Below are 6,629 nucleotides of genomic sequence, written 5' to 3' on the forward strand. Positions count from 1 at the left end.
AGGCGAAATCCGTTATAAAAAATCCGATATATGCAATGAATTTTTATTGAATTTTTTATTTTTATAAATGCATTACAGAAAAAATTTGTTCTTTTTTATCTGTCCGTTGTGAGCGAATTTCCGATATATCCGAGTCCGATATATCCGAGGTTTACTGTACATTTTACTTCTAAACTTCAAATGTCTCAGATGGACTGGGGAAGAAGCACAAAGAAGTCTCTAACTTACCACTTCCACACGGAATGAGAGAATCTCGGACGTGGCATGCCGGTGCAGCTGTGCTGGCTCAGTGGCCAGTCTCCCTGCCGCGTGAAAGGTCAGGTCATCTCATAACATGGCTGGTGACCACAATACCAAATATAACTTTTTGCGTTTTTGACCAATAGGTTATCGTCAACCAGGGACCAGTCAACCATTATTATTTTCTAACAGAACGCGATATAGTGAGGGACGACTCTATACAGTGGAACCTTGGTTAGCGTCATGAATCCATTCCAGAAGGTGAATTTTTTTGTTGCCAAAAATGCAAGGCGGCGAGAGAATCAACACGGACACCACCTTCCTGTTTTGCCACTTAATTTTTCAATTAAGTAGTGTTTCTGAAAGATAAGCCAAAACGGCACCAAAGAAAGTTGAAAGTGCCAGATTTCTATAAAGGTGAGAAACACTATTGAATTCAACTGTTAGGAATGGAATATTTTCCCCTCTGTTTTGGCAATACAACATGTTTATTACAGATGCTAATTCAATTTCTGCTGTTTCCCCCCCAAAATATTTCAACTTTCTTCAATCTTTGAAATGTCTTTCCTCGTAATATTATGACTTTATTCCCATAAACACACCAGTTAGCTGTTGGATGAAATAATATTTCTCACCTCAAGTCGCAAGTGCCAGCATTTCAATAAAGAAGGTGAGAAATGCTATTGAAATGCTAACTGTTGGGAAAATATTTGTATTGGTAATGCAACATAGTAGTGCACTGCGATACCACTCATTTAGTTTCGTCCCTTAAAATTAGAGCTCTGTGTCTGCTGTAAAACTGTATTGTATCAACATATAAAACCGTGTTTTTTTCTCAATTTTTTTTACACTTTTAAATGTGTACAAATATGCACAAATCAAGATTCAATATCAAAAATGCCTCAAAATCAGATATTTCACTTATAACTGTTGAATGAACATATACCATGGAGGAAGATGACTAAAATATTTTACCTTTAAAAAATTGCAATGTAATTTTTGGCTTGCTAACAAATGGATTAGTGACCCTCTTTTGGGTCCTGACCCCAAAGTGGTGAACCACTGGTCCAGATGGTTGAAAGCATGTGGTGAAAACCTTACATGAGCCACATGATACTAAAACCACCTTCCTTCTTACCTTCTTCATCCCATCCGTGTGCACAGATAGGAGCCTGGGGACCAGTTACTGGTTTTACTGTTTTTTATTTTTATGTATTATTTGAAAGGACTTATAAATATTGAGCCAGACAAGCACAGCAAAAGCGATGAGAGAAGATTACCACAGCTCAGTTCTCACACTGCAGTGTCTGCATGGCCTCGAGAGGCTGTTTTTTTTGTTTAGTATTTCCTCCATGCATCCGCCAACAAAGTTTGTGTGCACAAACGTCCAACTTCAAGCTCCATCAAACATCCTGTATTTTCATCATGTGATGCAGGCATCAGCAGCAATGGCTTCTGCTGCGGCTATAAAAGGATTAGACGGCTAAAAATATGACTCCCTCCTCATGGGGACGTACTCGGGATCCCGTTACCCCCTTGGGTGGCCGGGGCACGGACGCTGGGTGGTAATCTGAGGAGGATATCGCTTATCTGGAGACAAACAGCCCAGATTAGGAGAGGAGACAGAAGATGCGCTGGGGACGGTGTGTGGGAGGACTGGAACACAATTACACACACACACCAAACCTCCTCTGGTATTCCATACAGAAACCGCTAGAAATCCTCAATGGAAGCTTTTTCCTTCTTGACAGTCTGGAAAAAACACCAGCTATTTCACCCCACTTTGGGTATGCTATGAGATGGGATGATACAGTATGTAATACTACACTATGGGATGCTATGGTATGGCATTGTACAATATGGTTGTGTTATGTTTTTTTTTAGTTTCAGACATGCGAACAAGTTAAATGAAGGACCATCGCATGCTAATACAGTAAACCTTGGATATATCGGACTCGGATATATCGGAAATTCGCTCACAACGGACAGATAAAAAAGAACCGATTTTTCTGTAATGCATTTCCAATAAAAATTCATTGCATATATCGGATTTTTTATAACGGATTTGGCATATTTCGGACAAAATCTCCAGTCCCGTTCCAATGCATTTTCATTAAATTTCCCTGGCATATATCGGATGGCCGCATTGTGGCGCTCCGATTCGCCGAATCGTGACAGGCCGCTATACGACGTCATTTGCAGCGTTTGCAGCGTTGCCTGCGCGTCCAGGTACATTGGAAACATAGTCAAGGAAGTGCCTTTTTATAACGGATAAAATCCGATTTACGCATATACCGGATATAAATCCGATATATGCGTAAAACGGACATTTTCCGGTATACGCATATAACGGATTTCGCTTATATCGGACAAAACCAGTGGGAACAATTGAATCCGATATATCCGAGGTTTACTGTACATCTCAAATATAATGTAAATGTTATTAGAGTATAATGTTTTTAATGACCAGTAAATTGCCAGTGCCAGCAAACATGAAACCCCATAGTCCGGTTCTCCAGTTCCAGATGGATAACCTGATGGGGTGAATAAACCACACACTTGTGTGTCAGGAGTCAATGTCCAAATGTGCGAGTTGTCCAGAAAATGATGAGTGAAGTTGTAACACCTGATTAGAGAGAGTGGGTGGATTGTTGTAGATTTCAGTCCAGAAACAGAAAACTAAACTCAGAGACTTCTTTAAAAAACAATATACAGTAAAGTCTTGTTATATCGATATCGGTTATATCGATAGTACTGCTTATTACGATACTATTTTCATTTCCCGGCAAATTTCTAGTCTTTTATGATATAATTAGTTCCGGTTAGTACGATACCCGGTTATTATGATAATCCGGTTACTACGATGCCCTTTTCATCTCCCGCCAGCCAATTTGGTCTGCTTATATCGATACAAAAGCAGCTTAAAGCTGAATCAATATTTGCTTAAGGATTTCAATACCACCATTAGAAATCTGTAAATGGCGTATTGTTTGATTTTCGGCTAACACCGTTTCGGCTTTTCCACCGACGGACGGTAATTAGAGGATTACAGATAATTAATATGAGGTTAGTATTAAACAATCTTTTGAAGTAAAGGAGTAAATATTTGTATAATTTAGAGGGAAAATTCAGTGACTAGACTTTGTGTTTTCAGATGTGTTCAATATTCTTGGCACTAGCTTTACTGATAAATTATGAAAGTAAACTTACGGTATTGCTTGATCAGAGAAGCAATCTCTTGTTGTTTGAAATAAATCAATACACGTGTATCTTAAAGATGAATATGATAAGTAAATCTACAATACTAGTAAACATCAAAAGGGAGGAAAGCAGGTATAAATTGGAGTTGTGAAGCTCGTGAAGCGTTTTAGAGATAAGATCCGCACGAACAATTGTTTTCGTTTTCCATACATGTATTTAATTGTGTTGTATTCAGATATCTTTTTATCGCTTGCAATAATCACTGTTTTTCATATGTACATGCTGGCGTTTGTGGTTTCTCTCGTGTGTATAGAACAATGTCGAGTGCATTATTGAATATTTACTCAGAGTCACTATTGCTAGAGTGCGTTATGAAAATAATAAATGTTGAAAAAAAATGTGACCCATCTGACTTTAACCGAATTGTGTTATGTATATGAATGCAATCATTTTTTGCAATAATGTTTATGGTTTTGTCTGCTACAGCGTGAGGATTTTGCATTGGTTGAATTTTAGAAAAGAAATAGTCATTAAAAAAGTGTAAAGACGTTTTTATTTAATGCATAAGTTTATTTTTCACTTCACTACAGTACAAAAGCATGCTAGATACGCAATCCATGAACTCAAGGAGAAAATTACATGCCATATCAAAGATCCGCCCACTTTTAATGCAGTTCGGCGCAGGATCGGATATATTGATAGTCCGGTTATATCGATATTTTTTCCGACTCCCGAGAATATCGATATAACGAGACTTTACTGTAACATGGGACCTTTCATGCCTTTACATACGTCGTATCTGAGCGGAAACAATCTGGTCCTCCCGTATAGCCGAGCGGCTTCCAAACCGTAGAAACATTTCAAAGTTCGCTAGCAACCTTCACAGGCCGGAGGATGGCGAGCACGCCACCTAAAACCCATACATGGTTCCTCATGACGAATATTCCACTCAACACCAACGTGACGCAAAAGTCAAACACTGTGATCCAATTTCCCGATGCCAGGGGCCTCCTCCAAGCATGTCACCTTATTCCCAGCAATCACATTACAGCTTGGATGGCTGTCAAAGCATCAGCGCCACTTCATTGATGCGTGATTTCCTGTGAATAATTCATAGCAGCAAAGAAGACGAGAAGACGCGCACCCGTGACTGCCGGTAACGTAGAATCGCTATTATCGGGGCTTTTGACAGGAAACTCCTTGGTGGCAAAACAACTTGCGTGAGCGCCAGCTGCTCTGTCTTTGATCCCGAGACTGGAGGTGTTGGCACAGGGTCTCCTCACCACCCCCTCCGTGTGCCCCACTCCTCGGGAGTAATTCATTCACATTTAGACTTCAGTCGCTTCTCTTTTCCTACAAATATGACATTCACCCAAATGTTCAAAGTAGCTTTATGTGGGGGATTTACACATCTGTTTTGCATCCAGGGGTGTCGAAAGTGTGGCCCGGGGCCATTTGTCGCCCGCAGAATTTTTTTAATGGCCCTTTGCACATAAAACATAACATTCATCAGGAAACTTTTAGAACAGTAAATATGGAAGAAACGGTTAGCACGTAGGCCACACAGTCAGGAGATGGGGAAGACCTACGTTCGATTCTCTGTGTGGAGTTTGCATGTGCATGCGTAGGTTTTCCTCCCCCATTCCAAAAACATGCTAGGTTAATTAGCCACTCCAAATTGTCCATAGGTATGAATGTGAGTGTGAATGGTTGTTTGTCTATATGTGCCCTGTGATTGGCTGGCCACCAGTCCAGGGTGGACCCCGCCTCTCACCGAAAGACAGCTGGTATAGGCTCCAGCATACCCCCTCGACCGTAGTGAGGATAAGCGGCATAGAAAATGGATGGATAAAAGTAAAATTTAATGTTAATACATGAAATATTTTTGTAGTAGACATGAATACTCACCTTTACACTCCTATTATTCTTTGTTTGCTATACATTCCTGAACTCTTATACTCCGGGAACTCGAGATGCCATTATGTAGCAAGCTAGCAAGTTAGTGAGCTAGTTAATTTTTCTCAACTTAAGAAGCCAAACTGCCGCCTAATGACCAGAATACTACACATTACTTGTATTTCAATATTTTGACTTTTGATATTAGACCATCATCTACCTCCAAACAGGCGTCATTTATTCATTATTTTAATTTCTGAGAAAATGCACCATATTGAGGGACGACAGTAATCCCTCGTTTGTCGCGGTTAATTGGTTTCAGACCCAACCATGATGACTATATTTCTGCAAAGTGGGATTATAAATGCAATATTTTTGTAGTTAGAGCATAGAAATCTTTTACATTATTGGAGCCTTCTAGATGTAAAATAACACCCCTACAGTCACCTTTACACTCTTATAGTGCAATATAGTAGGCATAATCAGAGAGAATAAGCCATTTAAGATAAATAAGACATGTGTGTGTCTTTCCATAAATGTCTTCTGGACCTGAGGACAGACAGTGACGGGGTTGTAGTACGGCCACAACAGTAGCCCGTATGATGACGATGATGAAGCTGTTACTGTATTGCTGTACCTGCAATAAAAGCTGTTGTCCCAGCGACCAACTCCGGTTACAAGTGACACCTAGTGGTCATTCATTTAGACTAAGAGTATATAAAATGTGTTTAAATATGCATGTTTTGGAGTAAGAACAGACCGTCCATCATTTATTCATATTTTTTGAAAAAATGTGAGTGAATGAGTGAGTGAGTGAGGTCACGATTTTTGTATCATGAAGTGGCAAAGGAAGAGTGTTTGTGAAAAAGTGTTTGCCCCATTCCTGATTTCTTTTTTCTTTGCATGTTTATCACACTTAGATGTTTCAGATCGTCAAACTAATTTAAATATTAGTCAATCACTGAACAACTAAACACCAAATGCAGGTTTTAAATGAAACTTTTTATTATTAAATGATGCTTTTTCCACTTTTCTGCCCTATAAATGTAGTTAGAATGCTGTATTCTGGTGTTAATCCATGCCAAAGTTTCACATCATGAGATTTGCGTATTTGGAAGTGAGCCCTGAAAGAAGTTTGGGATGGCTCACAACGCTCAGTTTTAGAGGGCGTTGTAAAACGCTGCCTTTATGATGTCACAGAGGAGCGGGCTTCCTTATGGGCGTGGCTGTAAGCCAGATAAGCTCTCTGCCCTCCCCTGTTTCGGAGGTTGGAGGTCCAGTTGGAGGCAGCG

This window comes from Doryrhamphus excisus, chromosome 5 (genome assembly GCF_030265055.1).
Source record: "Doryrhamphus excisus isolate RoL2022-K1 chromosome 5, RoL_Dexc_1.0, whole genome shotgun sequence".
In the NCBI taxonomy this organism is placed as follows: Eukaryota; Metazoa; Chordata; class Actinopteri; order Syngnathiformes; family Syngnathidae; genus Doryrhamphus; species Doryrhamphus excisus.